We start from the raw sequence: 14,658 nt of genomic DNA on the forward strand, positions 1-14,658 counted from the left end.
TCACCCCCTGCTTGGAAGGCCAGCTTCTTTGTTGTACTTGGACCTATAACTGATTCGCTGAAGCCAATCTGTTAGAGAAAGGTCCAACTGTGTTTTCAAATGCTGATTTCAGTGCCATGAGATCTGGTTACCGCCCTGCCATGGGCATTGTTGTCGATGTTGAATTATCTCTTGCAACCATGTGATAAAAAGGAATGTTCTCCAGTAATCTCTAATTGGCCAAACAAAGATGCTGAAACCTATGACTGGGCAGAAGGAAGGGAGGAGGAGTTTGAGGTTAGCCGGCTTGGGTTCAAGAGAGGGAAGGAGAGAAAGAAGGCAGAAGAGCAGCAGGGGGAGAGGAAGCCAGAGAGAAGAGAGTGGAGAGAAGACAAGTTGGCCATGAGCACATGGTAGCACAAACGGACTGCTGGAGCGGAAGGCACCTCGGGTGTCATCAGATTGGCAAGTGATTGATTTTTATGTGGGCGTTAATGGTACTAGGATTAGAGTAGCTCAGAATCTACCCAGCATAGTGCTTACGGCTTAAAAATAATGGTATTCTCTCTGTATCGGTCATTGGGGAAATAGCTAGTTAAAAAAAAAGAAGAAAAACTGCTGTTGTAACAATTTCTTGGGTTAATTAACACAGAAAGAATAATTTATTTTTCTACAGCAATCCTTCTTAAAGAAGTCATTTTGCCCCTTTCTTTCTATTGACTTACTTGTTTGTTTATTCTCAAAATGCCTTCACAGAAATAGCCAAAATAGGATTTGATAGACTATTCTGGGCACTGTATGCCTCAGTTATGTCCACTCAGAAAATGAAATTAACTACTATAGTTAGGATACAGAACATGTCTGGTTATCATGGCGTCATGGTCTGTGTATCAAAAGTTGATAAAAACCTAATGTCTGTGTTGTTCTGTCAGTGTGCTCTTCAACCGTCTACTGAATACACTTGAGTGTATTGCGACCCTGGCCTTGGAGAGAGAGGGCACTTTACGGTTTTGGTGATGATGATAATGAAGTGTAAGTCACTTAAACACTCCACAGTTGTATTTAAGGAGCGAGGTATTTCCTTTAATGTTATTTTATAGGCAACAGGGAAATATCTGCAAACATATTTTGGATAACAGACAAGTTTGTCAGGGTCTTGAGTTACTCCATACTCAAAGTGCAAGAGTATGTTATGTTAACATGGAACATTCATGCTTTATACAAGCAGGTCTTGGGAGGGTTTCAAAATTATTTGGAAAATAAGCCTTGTATAAAGATAACTATGTGCACGGAGAAATGATCAGTCTATCCTAACTGTCCTGTGAAATAGATTAGAAGTTAAAGCTAGTTCAAAAGTAGAGTCTGACACATGAACTTTAAACTCCGGAGTCCACCATTGCAGGGACAGGGAGCCAAATGGAAGGTGGACAGTTCCTCCTGTTTTTATGACTTGGCTTGAAGCTTAATTCCTTTTAGTTCTGAAGCAGAGAATAGAGCCTTCACCTAAGGGGTGCTGTGAAAACAGACACGGCTCAAAGTTTGCTTTGAGGGAAGTGGCTCACTTGGATGACAGAAGTCTGACTTGGGCCATTCAGGTTGGCAACTGAAGGATCGGGAGCTTGTGACATTTGTCCTTCAGCGGCTAAACCAGCTTCCTCTTCTAACTTAAGTTGCAGATAGGAAGCACGTTGAGAAAGTGCTTAGTTTGTCCGAATTAGACTGTGGGAGCTCCCTCTTTGGCACCTCCTCATGGTGGTGTGAGCACTGGGAGGGTGTGTCTTCAGCGTGCTTTGTGTTTCAATGGAGTGGGTCCTTTCTCAGTCACACATGTGCTGTTAGTAGAAGTGTTTCCAGGTCCCCTTTACAATAGCATATTAAAAGCACAGAATAGTCACTCGTTTTGTTTTCTTCTTTACTTAACACTTTTTTTTTCTTTTTGTTGTCTGAATGATCGACACTGGAAGTAAAGTGTTATAAATGCCCTTTATAATATATTTGTATTCTATTGATTCTGGCCTAGCGTCCTGCGAAATCTCACCAACTGGACTCCTCAAACATGAGGTGAACAGGGAGGACACCAACAAACACGCCAAACTGAATGGGGAAAAGCCCACGATTGCCTCCACCCCACACAAACAATTATAGGCAATGCAGCGAAGCTTGTTGACCCTTACTCGTTTCCTTCCTGAACAAATCAACTTCTTTCTTCATGCAAAAGTAGGTACGGGCTTCCTGGAAGAAAAGGTGTGCCCTGTTACCTGTCTTGGTTTGCTTCTTCAAAGGGTGAGGAAGTGGGGGTGGTTACTCCTGCACTGATTCTTTGTGTAGTCAGCATGGGACTGTCTCTAATGTAAGACGGTCCCTGCCGACTGCACATTAGCAAGAGCTAATGAAGAGCAGGACCCAACAGAGAGGTTAGGTGGAGCCCCTGCCCCACCCCTCCCGGTGCTGCTTCTGGATTCCGAGGGCCCTGGGCGGCCTGCTGGGGCTGTGAATTAGCAGCAGCTGCTCACTCTCACTTCCTGTCTGCCACAGCTACCAGCAGCTGTTGGTAGCTGTCTTTCTTACCCAACATCCAGATGCAAACAGCTGTTCTTTCCTCACGATTGTCAGCGGGGGGCTCATTTTTGCCCCAACACATGGGCACCCAATTCTGTTTTTCAGTTCTAAGAAAATACAGGAAGTCTTCAGGAAGGTCGGAACGGGGTGAGGAGAAAAGGGAACGAGAAAATGCTTAGCTCCAGAAGGAGCCTGTGCTGGCGAGCTGAAAGGTGGACGAGATAGCTCTCGTCATTCCTCTGGGGCTGCATCAACCTGTAACACAGGCACCATGGCTTCGTCTTTACTAAGACCTTAGAAAGCGAGGAGACATCATTAACAAACCCCAGGAAACTGAGCACCTCGGGTATCCGGGGCTGGTACCCTGGGAATCTGGCTTTTGTTTCTCTATTTAGAAAATGTCTGCAGGAACACATCCCACACCCCTCTGGACATGTAATGGATGCCATATAAACAACTCTGTCTTGATAGATATATTTATACACATCTACTTGCATTTATTATCAGCCCTGTCAGCTAATGATGACAGAAGTTACGACTTCAATTTTCTTTTGCTGTCTGTGGGGTGGTGGAGGGTATATGTGTATGATTTCCTGCAATTGCTCTTTTATGTGGTGGTCAGAGGCCAAAGCTGGTTGTTTTCCATGGTTGCTGTCACCTTATTTTGAGTCTGTCGACCTTGCTGAGTCCAGAGCTCACTGACCTAGCTTGACTGGATAGCCACTGAATGCCAGGCATCCACATGTGCTGCCTCCCCAGCGCTGGGATTCCGGCCTGCCACATGGTGGGTCCTGGGAGATCTGAACTCTCAACTCCTCAAGCTTGCACAGTAGTACATCCTTTATAACTGATCCACCTCTCTGGACCCTCAGTGGATTGTCTCTATTGAGGTTTTTGTTTGTTTGTTTGTTTTTAACCAATAAATATTTCTCATTCTCACTACCCTCTTCTCATTTTTTTTAAACAGAAAAGTTGGAAATAGATGGGGAGAACTTTTATTTATTTAGTATTTTTCGTATCTTTACTACTGTGCATTTAAAAAATGTGATTATTTGTGCCACTTTCATCAGAAAATTAGGAAATAGGCATTTCTACTACTGCTTAGTTGATGTAGAAACATGACTGGGCATTGAGGAGCTGGTTACATGGGTCCTACGGTCAGGGATGGCTACTCCAATATACAACATACCAAAGCCTTCAATCTCTGAAAGGCACACCAAGATGGAACAAGAAGAAATGACTTCATCTGTTTCCAGGTTGCATATATTTATATGTCCCAGATATCAATAAAAAAGTACATGAAAAACTACCTGTGTTTGTAAAAATGACAGTTTTGAAGAGAATGAGCAGAAGCACATGAAGGCTCCTGCCATTCTGGCCCACTCCCTCTGTCCCTTTCCTTTCTACTTTTCAGAAAACACAGAGTAGGGAGGACTGAGATTTACAATACTGCTATTACAAAAGCAGATGGACAATCAGCCCAACAGCTTCTCCTTCCATGGAAATTCACCCAAACTTCACCTCATCATTTTAAGCTATAGAACACTGCCATAAAATGTCATAAAAGGTAAAATAATAATTAAAAAAAACACAGAATGCTCATGTTATAGTTGTATTCACAAGTCAAGCCTCTGACTTGCTTTCAGACTTCTCTCTCCTAGGTAAAAGAGTTTGAAAGGGAATTAGCCAAAGTATGTGCAGGCTTGATAACCTCAGTTTACACCCCAAGTCCAGCCATCAGCATCCAAACCACGTGAGTGTTGATCCTGTGTAACGCTCGCTGGGAAGGAACTGGCTGGAACTCTAAGAAAACATCCACTGGCTAGGGAGCCATGAAAACAAGCTCCTATTCTTATAAAGATTTCCCAAACTTTCAGGATGGGGTTTCTGGGGCTGGCCAGGAGTCAGCCTCACTTAAGATCCTGCCAAATTGAGCATCAACAGTTCATTTGGCTCGGGAGAAAAAGAAATGAGAAACAACTGACATTTGTATACTTGAAATTACGAGCTGCCTCTCTAACAAAGAGACCAAACACTTTCGGCTTGTTTTACAGTAAACATACACACTGGACAATCTGGTTGGCTCGCAGCTGGCTGTACATATGTGGGACATATGTGAACACATATGCATACATAAAGGTCCCATATGTTCACTTAAAAGGACACTGTCAAGTCATTTTATGACTTTTTTTTTGTTCTCTGGTCTCCATTGTTTACAAAATCTTCTTAGAAGCTTAAAAATACAATCTTTTCCCTACTGATTTTTGTCTTCTTCTTTTTTTTTTTAAATAAGTATTTTGAATGGCACTCACATAGATGGGGCTGGTTCTCTTTAAAGCATGAATCAACTTCAACGCATATAGCAAAGCATGTTGTTGAAATGCAAGCAAAACACTAAGAGAGAAAACTTCCCGAGAAAAGCAGGGTAACTGCAGTGTGCCTTCAGAGCAGGCACTTCTGAATGGCAAGTTAAAAAGTCATTTTCATGCTACTATTTTAGTTGATGTGAGATATCATAGGTAGACGCTAGGGAGCATGAGAAATTCCACTGCTTAGAATACATTTTGTCATGTTTTTCTACCTTCACCTTAAGTAGCAATCCTCTTTAGAAGTCCTTGGGATTTTGGAGGGAAAACTGGAACAATCAAAGCAAACGAAAACCGAGAGTGAAATATTGGCAGATGATTATCTGTCTGCTGAGTTGGCAAATGTCAAAACGTAGGACTGCACAACGCCAACGAGACACCAAGAGAAGAGAAGGGCACATTCATACATTAGCGGCGGCATTTGAAAATAGACTTCTGATTCCCTGCACTCTGCCGAAGGTTTGGTTATGAGTCTTAATATCTGCTTTGATACACTGCTAGGTAGAGTCTTTCAGAGGCCCTCTGGGGTAGGCTCCTGTCCTGTTACTTGTTTGCTCCTACATCCGATGTCCATCCCATTTGTCTTTCTAAGTGAGGATTGATCATCTTACCCCAGGTCCTTTTTCTTGATTATCTTCTTTAGGTGTATAGATTTCAGTATATTTATCCTATCTTATAGGTCTATATAAGTGAGTATATACCATGTGTGTCTTTCTCCTTCTGGGATACCTCACTCAGGATGATCGTTTCTAAGTCCCACCATTTGCCTGCAAATTTCATGATTTCCTCATTTTTAATTGCTGAGTAATATTCCATTGTGTAAAAGTACCACAATTTCAGGGCACAGGGGTCTTTCATGAGATTGTTTCTCCAACCAAGGACCAAGTTTGGATATAACTTAGAACCTCTGCTTGGATATAGCCCATGGTAGCTCAGTATCCAAATGGGTTCTCTAATAAGGGGAACAGGGACTATTTCTGACATGAATTCAATGGCAGGCTCTTCGCCCCACCTCCCCCCTGCCCGGAGGGAGGAGCAGCCTTGCTAGGCCACAGAAGAGGACATTTCAGCCAGTCTTGAAGAGACCTGATAGGCTAGGGTCAGATGGAAGGGGAGGAGGACCTCCCCTATCAGTGGACTTGGAAAGGGGCAGGAAGGAGATGAGGGAGGGAGGGTGAGATTGGGAGGGAATGAAGGAGGGGGCTACATCTGGGATACAAAGCAAATAACCTGTGATTAATATAAAAAATAAATAAAAAAAAGGAAAAAATAGAAAATAGACTTCTGGAAGTAAATCTGCCAACGTTTCTTTGAAGAATCAAAAGTACATAGTTTGTGACTTGAGTTTGACCCCTGGTAGCTACGTAAAGGTAGAAGAGCCACGAGAGCCGACTCTACAAAGCTCTCCTCTCAGTCCCACAAGTCTGTGTGCCGTCTGCACCCCCCCCAACGGTTAATTTTTCTCCAGCTTTGTCTTACTTAGCAATACCCTGAAGCAATTCTTGGGTTGGGAGAAAGTACACACTTAACTGCGTGTGAGTGTGTGTGTGTGTGTGTGTGAGTGTGTGTGTGTGTGTGAGTGTGTGAGTGTGTGTGTGTGTGTGAGTGTGTGTGTGTGTGTGTGTGTGTGTGAGTGTGTGTGTGTGTGTGAGTGTGTGAGTGTGTGTGTGTGTGTGAGTGTGTGTGTGTGTGTGTGTGAGTGTGTGTGTGTGTGTGAGTGTGTGAGTGTGTGTGTGTGTGTGAGTGTGTGTGTGTGTGTGAGTGTGTGTGTGTGTGTGTGTGTGTGTGTGAGTGTGTGAGTGTGTGTGTGTGTGTGTGTGAGTGTGTGAGTGTGTGTGTGTGTGTGAGTGTGTGAGTGTGTGTGAGTGTGAGTGTGTGAGTGTGTGTGTGTGAGTGTGTGTGTGTGTGAGTGTGTGAGTGTGTGAGTGTGTGAGTGTGTGTGTGTGAGTGTGTGTGTGTGTGTGAGTGTGAGTGTGTGTGTGTGTGAGTGTGTGAGTGTGTGTGAGTGTGAGTGTGTGAGTGTGTGTGTGTGAGTGTGTGTGTGTGTGAGTGTGTGAGTGTGTGAGTGTGTGTGTGTGAGTGTGTGTGTGTGTGTGTGAGTGTGTGTGTGTGTGTGAGTGTGTGTGTGTGTGTGTGTGTGTGTGTGTGTGTTGTGCACGTGCATTTGCTCCATATCAGTGTCTCCCTCCCTGGAATCTCACCATACGAACACCAATTTGTAAATACACAGCCACAATACTTTTACAGAAATACTAATTTAGTTCGACAAAACGAAACCAAGTCAGTGTGTTTGTTTGTTTGTTTGTTTTTGTAAAGAGAGTGGCTGCTGGACGGACTAAGGCGTGTCCACACGGAACAGAACACACTCCTGTCGAGAGTGAGGCGGGGCAGTGGCGGCTGACGTGGATGGTTGCCTCCTGGTGCCATTGCGTACGATAAGATGAATGGATGAGCGCGTGAGCTCACTTTTATAAATAAATGACGTGTATTCATTTATTGTTGTCAGCTCCCATCTACCGGCTGCCATGGTTTCACTTAAAAGATAAAGATGGACACGCACTAGGACAATGTTGTTTTGTTTTTGTTTTTGTTTGTGTTTTTTTCTGGGCAGGATCACACAAAAAAGTGAAGAGTCGAGCAGGAACAAGCTGAATCAGCCACAGTCAGTGCAAAATTGCACATGAGTGTATGTTTGCAAGAATTTTTGAAGTAATCATTTGTTACCTTAAATGAACTCATCTAGGCTTCAGGGGTTTTGAGGAAGGAGGGGTCATGTGAACATTGTGGTAGGTAGGCAGGAGCAGGCCATCAGGATGCTGGCGCCATCAAGTGGTATCAGAGCTACTGTTGGCTCCCCCCACCCCCCACCGAGGTAACTAGTAGAATGTTGAAAGCTCCAGTTCTTTCAAGAATGGGATACACAGGTATGACCCCGACTCTTACATGATCAGGAAGTAAAAACAAACAAACAAACAAAAAATGGATAGAGAACAAATAGCTTTTGCCCTTTTTGGTCTCCAATTTGGGCAGATGCTCTGTTGTACCTGCCCTTTACCTATCAAGTCTTGGAATGTGTACAATCTTTTTAACTAATGGACTGGTTCTTGCAACTGTGTACCTCTTCGCCATCTCATTTACCATGTGCATTTTATCTCTTTATTGCCTTTCCCTTAGCCTGGCCTGTTCTTACTTTTCTAGTGAACACTCAGAGGCTAACTGCGTCCTCTCTCTGCTTTGGTTTAGCTATAACCAAGTCTTGTGCTAGGCTTCCTGACGCACTGGTCATTTATTAACACTATTCATGAGTGTCCAGTTGTCTTTGCACCCACAGCAAAAGCTAATTTCGCTGCAGCAACTTCTAACAGTTGACCATGATGCCTCATTTTCCCAGTGGCTCAGTTTACCTCCATTGGCCCAGTATGACGGCCATGGCTTTATTCACCGTTAATGTGCTCTGATTTTTAAGAGTCTATTACATGGTTACACAGACGCCTTACTTATGTGTTTCTTCTCCTGATGCATATAATAAATAAGCTAAAAGAAAAATGGAGGAATTTGATCCAAGTAAGGAAAACCCATGCCTGAGGGAGAGGGAGAGGGAGAGGGAGGGAGGGACAGAGAGAGAGGGAGAAAGAGAGAGAGAGAAAAGAGAATGTATATCTTTTTAACACACAAATATTCAATTCAAGTTCTGATTTATCACTTCATTTAACATTTGTTTCTTTGGAATTTAAGTTGAATGATTTTGAGTTCCAAATAAGAATATGTATTTGTAGTTTTAAAATATTTACATTTTACTTTTTCATAGAAAAGAAGTCCCAGGTAGGAGCCGTACTTCATCAGCAAATGGGAAAAGTTGAAGTAAGGGAACACAAAAGCTCTAAACACTTTGGGCAGGTCCTAACACTTACACTGTAAGCTCCTTCAGCACCAAAGGTGGTATGTCATTTCTCCATGGTCAGTGTCGTGCTTGGTGCATAAATACTGTTGAGGAGAATTTGCAGTGGTTTCTCTCAGTTTGTGTAACTGATCTTCGTGGCAATGTATTTACATGTTTTCTATTTGGTGTCAACCTGGCTGCCTCTGTCCTATTTAGAGCCATGCTTTCCCTTAGCTCCTTATTAGAAATGCATTGAATTTTCCCTGTGGTATCGAGGAATCTGAGCTCTCCCACACAGTCTGTTACCTAGTCTTCTTTATACCCAGGAACAATTACTTTTGACATAGCCACAGTCTGTGTCTCTGGCAGGGAATGCGAGCACACACTGATCTGGGTAGGCTGGAAGGTGTTGCCTCATTGACTCCAAAAGATCACTGCTCTTTCTCCCTCCCTGAGGGCCTAGACTTGAGTCACTTTAGAGCACAGGACGTTGGCATTTAACTGAAGCTATTCTTTAACTAGATGAGTCATTCATTCCTCATCTTCCTTTTATCACCTGGGTATTCTGCCACCCGCTGAGTACACAATGAGGAATGGGTAGGACATCCTGGAGGGGACTTTCCAGTGGATACACACAACAATACACACACACACACACACACACACACACACACACACGGGCACAAGAGGGGATTTAACTTATCCTGTTCATGAGCAGTGAGTCAACTCTTTCGCTATTTTCTTTTGTAACATGGGTTATTTTATAAACTGTTTCCTCTTTATACCAGTGTCATTAGCAGGAGGGTCAGGCTCCACACAGGAAAGCTCATGGCCAGATATTCAGATCTGTTCTCTTTAAAAATATTTTTCCTTTTCTCTACACATGTGTTTTGTGACCCTGTACAATTTAGATACAAGACAAGTACTATGCCTGATGGACTGATGTGTGTAAGAGCCCAAGATTTTTCTCTTTTTCTCTTTTTTCCTCAGCTTAGCATCTGTATATTATTTAATATAAGGCTGAATACGAATCCCTATTGTGTCATTTACCAGGGTTTTTTTTTTTTTTTAACATTGGACAGAATAGGGGACTTCTCTGTGTTTTGGATTACTTAGCTGCAGCATGGGGCTATACTCGATTTCCTGGGTTAGGGTTGGGTTTTTCTTCTTTTAAGACAGATTTGTTTTTAGAGACATATTTATTTATTATGTACACAGTGCTCTGCCTGCATGCATGCCTGCATGCCAGAGGGCACCAGATCTCATTCGAGATAGTTGTGAGTCACCATGTGGTTGCTGGGAATTGAACTCAGGACCTCTGGAAGAGCAGCCAGTTCTCTTAACCTCTGAACCATTTCTCCAGAACACTTTTTTTTCTTTAAGATAAAAATTCACAAAGCACAAGATCTACCCATTAGTCATTGTTCTTAGTAAAGTTACAGGTTTGTGTTAACTATCATTAATCCTAATTTTAGAATATTTTTATTATTATCAAACTCCAATTCACCCTGACGCCACCAACAATCACTCGCTATGTCTGTTCAGTTTTCAAACTATGAACTAAACAAATTTATATGTGGAAAGCGTTCATAATATCATCCAATACCAAGTAAGTGCTATATAAATGTTGTTTATTTATATAGCAGTCATGATGTTGATGTTATTTTTTATCAACATTATTGCTATTATCTTTGTACCGTCCTTCAACATAGTGTCTGAAAATCACAACTTGCAGAATAAATGAAAAAGGTAGTGGAAACCATTATTCCCTTAGCATTCTAAATAGTGGGCCTCCATATACAAATTACAAATACAATCTAAGTCACAATGGGATCTGTATTAGAATACTTTACTGAAAAAAGTTATCTTAAAATGGGCTGTCGGCCAGGTGCATAATGGTCATCACAACACTCATCTAAGAAAGGAAGATCATATGTTCCAGGTCAGCCTGAGCTACAGGATAAGACCTTTTCTCAAAAATCCAAAATGAAATTAAAAGCAAACAAAAGTTCAAAGAGCTCTTACTGCAATGGGTTGACTCAATGGTACTGTTTACTGATTACAGAAAATAAGTCTCAAGTCCCAAATGTCAACAAGTAGACATAGGGAAATCCATGGACTCTAAGCCTCTATTTCTGCTAAGCGGACCTGCATCAGATATGATTTATAAAGCTTTTTAACATCTGCAAAATTGTTTATTAATAAATATGATGAGAACTCTATACATTACTTCTACATTACAATCTAGACACACAACCACGTCATTTTGTAATCTTATCAGTTACAGTTTCCTGAGAGAGGGCACATTGAGTATGTACCATCTCTATCCTTAAGTCCCTCACTGGCTCTCTCTGCTTGCTGGATGGTGTTTAAATGCCCTGGCGGAGCATCACTCTCTTTGGTCTTATTCGCCTGTGGAATATCCATCCTCGGGTCCTCCTGTGAGCTCTCTAAATGATGTTCCTTTGGCAGAACTACCCAGACCTTAAAGCCTGCAGGCCTGGTACTCTGCCAGTCTTTGTGTTCTCCTCTCCCCCGCAAAGTTAGGGGAAAGATTTTCTCCTAAAGAGTTTAATGTTGAGTAAAGAAAAGAATTAATAGTACTTGGAGGTGATGTGTTTTGGGCATATATTCCATAGAGAGATTCCAGTACTCAAAGATTGTTCATTCGCTTCTGTGACCCAGATTCTTTTATCTGCCCTGGATAATTTCAAAGAGATACACATGTGATGTTTTGTTTGCTTTTGCAGTTTATATCCTTTCTATGAATGGCTCTCTTCTTCTCTCTCTTTCCTTTCACTTAAGTGATAGAAAAAGCTGGTTCTCTTTCCTACAGATAAAAGCTCTGGTAGAAACCTCCCATCCCATCAAATCCTACATCTAGTTTGATAGATTTCTAAAATGTGACATTCTTCCTCATGGCCTCTGTTGGCAAGACGTCTTCCTCCTGCATCTGCCTAGTGAACTCTTTATTACTTCCACACTTGGCTTAGCACTTCTGGTAAAGCTTTTTCTGACTTTATTGGATAAAGCTATGTGCTTACATGTCTGGCTCCACCTTCAGGAAGAGAAGTTTTTCACTTGGTTCAACTTGTAATTTCAGGATACAGTGAGTGCCTGGCACATAGAAAGATCAATAAGTGAGAGAATGAGCCAGTGAACAAACAATGCCTCAGCATTTGTATTGAACCACATATTTTACTCAATGTGATGTCTTTAATTTTTCTTTTGTGGACATTTAAAAATGTCTCTGAAGTTGGAAGATGTCTTAGTGATGATGTAAATATTTAATAGGCTGGCTCCTTGCTCTTAACTCAGTATACTGGAAAGTTGTGCTAATGTGGTACACCCCAAATCCATTGTGTCACAGAATCAAGACAATATCAGTATCAGTTTGCATCTGAGTGCTTTCTTCTTGGCTTTTCTCCTCCAAAGCATCTTTTCTCTACATTTTACTCTGTCTTTTCTCCCTCAGAAATAAGGCTGCGTCCATGGATGAGAAATTTTTTGTTACTTTTGGAAATTACTATGGTTTTGAAATGTGCTTATATAGGTTTGGGTGTCCATGAATATTAGGCCAGAGATGACTGGGTTGGAACAGGACCAATGCTTTAGTCATAAGGGTTCAAACACTGAAAAGGAGGCATTACCCTTAACCATCTTCCGTACTTGACTCAATGTGTAATGTCAGAATGTGTTAGCCACCTTGTTTTGTTTCTTCCTCTTTATTTTCATCACAGGTCAGCCTTCACTGAATATGAGCTGCTTCTGGAGAATATATTCTTGAAGAGCAGCCATTCTTCTGCCTCCTAGGTCCAGGCTGGAGTAAGAGAATCAGTGAAATTTTCATCCTCTGCTTGTCTCTTTTCGTGGCCCGTGTTAGAAGGACAGCTGCTGCTCATTCTCTTATGGAATATCTCTTGGTTCAGCTTAGATGCTTTCCGTCCCAGAAGAACAAAAGGAGACAAGCTGAGACAAACCATGAATTGCTGACCTTGAATCTCCTCTTTAGCCCCGCCTCTTCCTTTTTTGGCTAGTTGCCATGGTAAATTTTTGCCGTCTAGGCAGCCTTTATCTCACATACCTATGTAGCCTCCCCTTGGCCCAAATGAACTCGTGTACAAGTGAACATTTCAAACAGACATCTCCTCCTCTTCAGTTACTCATAATTAGGATGCTAGGTACATTAAGTAACCCTATTGATTTAACGCAAGCTTTTAAAAGAAAAAGCAAAACTGCTGGCTCTTTTGCTTTAGGTTTTAGAATAGGATGTTAGGTGAGATCTTTATAGTTAGCATGTGAGTTAGTAGTTTTTTTCTAAGTTAAATTATTATAGGTTGCCAGGGGTCTTATTATTATTATTATTATTATTCTGAGCTAATGTCCAACTAGAGGGGACTTTTATTTTCCTCCAAGATTTTGGTTGTTATTTGAAGAAAACAAACAAACAAACAAACCAAAAACCTCTCCCCCCTTATTCTATAGATGCACCTAACTTGCTTATTGAGCCTCAGCTACATGGGATCAGAAGGCAGGAATAACTTTCCTGATGGAAGAGTCTAAGGAGCCCTTCTGTGCATTGGCAGATTCAAACCATAAATCAAGAAAGCCTCCTCCAACCTTAGGAACAAAGTGGTGCTGGCAGTGTGCCACGGATGCTTTAGAAGTGGCAGAGAGAAGCCATCTTTTAGGAAGGTGCAATGCAGGTCACAAGACAATAAGTACCTGTGGACTGAGAGAGATGGGACCTTCTCATCTGCCTCTGCTGCTGCCACGTGACAGGGGTGGGTGAAGAGGAAGAGATCCCTCAGTCACCAAGCCTCAGGTGAGGTAGTTCCTGAAATCCTCAAGACCTCACATCTACAGATACACAGATCTAGAGGTTCAATTATCAGGGAACCAGTAAGCTATCTCGACCCTAGAACACTTGTTTCGTTTTACTTTTCTTTAGGCAGATGTGGCAAAAAGAGGTGCTTGGGGTTTCAGTTTTGAGTTAAGTCAAACACATCACAGACCTTCATTTCCACCTCCCCCGCCCCCTCCCCAAGCCTGGAAAGCAGTCCCCCCAGTGAGTTAGTAGTTAGTAGAGCTTGTTTAAGGCAATCTGTTTGTGTCAACTGGTTTATGTGCCCAGCATGTTGCAGTTAGATTGAGGGATTTAAGAACTCTTAGCTTCTCATCAGTCCCTTGGTGCCTCTAGGCTCAAACAGAGCTTTTATCTTTCATAGGAGGTACACTTAAAAACAGGTTCCAGGGGCTCTTTTAATAATCTCCATCTCAAATGACATAGTAGGGATGGTACAATGTCATCTGGAATCAAGCTGAGAGAAGTGCAAAACTAAGCAAAGGGGACTTCTTTACAGTGGGACCAAAGCTAAAGAAAATCCCAGTGGGCCAAAATGTATTTCTCAGCCTCCTAAGTTGAGGAAACAAAAATGACTTGCATAGTTTAAGAATAATTTATTTACTCAATTTTAAAATAAAAAAGCCGACCAAATAACTTCTCAGCTAAAAGGGGATTACTCGACAAGAACCAGGGCCTGAACTAGAGCCGGAGTCCCACTGTTAGTGACCCTGGAAACACCAATATTTAGACATAAACAATTCCATACAATAACCCCAAGAGTTTAAGAGCAAAGACAAGACTGCGGTGCAGAAGGGGTTATAAAAATCTGTAGGAGTATATTTCCACGTGCGTGCATGTGCACATATCTGTGGGCGTGCCTGTCTGTGCATGTGTGTGTGCATGTGTGTGTCCATGCTGATGCTGGTGTCCTCTATCACTCTTCACTGTGGTTTTTGGAGACTGAGCTCACAAATTTGGTAGTCACGTGGATTAGTTACTTTTCTGCTGCTGTGACTAAGTGTCATGAC

General features: G+C 42.1%; 1 long non-coding RNA gene across 2 annotated transcripts; it reads left to right on the forward strand.

Annotated features, from left to right (window-relative positions):
• The first annotated feature begins 457 nt into the window (after positions 1-457).
• LOC132652445 (uncharacterized) lies at positions 458-3,480 on the forward strand. 2 transcript variants are annotated; one of them, XR_009590027.1, is made up of 3 exons: positions 458-1,011; positions 2,000-2,200; positions 2,644-3,480. It is a non-coding gene; the product is annotated as an uncharacterized LOC132652445 (long non-coding RNA). The 2 variants fall into 2 exon arrangements; XR_009590026.1 differs by having other exon boundaries at positions 2,000-2,196.
• The last annotated feature ends 11,178 nt before the right edge of the window (positions 3,481-14,658 follow it).

Source organism: Meriones unguiculatus, chromosome 2, assembly GCF_030254825.1.
Source record: "Meriones unguiculatus strain TT.TT164.6M chromosome 2, Bangor_MerUng_6.1, whole genome shotgun sequence".
NCBI classification, from domain to species: domain Eukaryota; kingdom Metazoa; phylum Chordata; class Mammalia; order Rodentia; family Muridae; genus Meriones; species Meriones unguiculatus.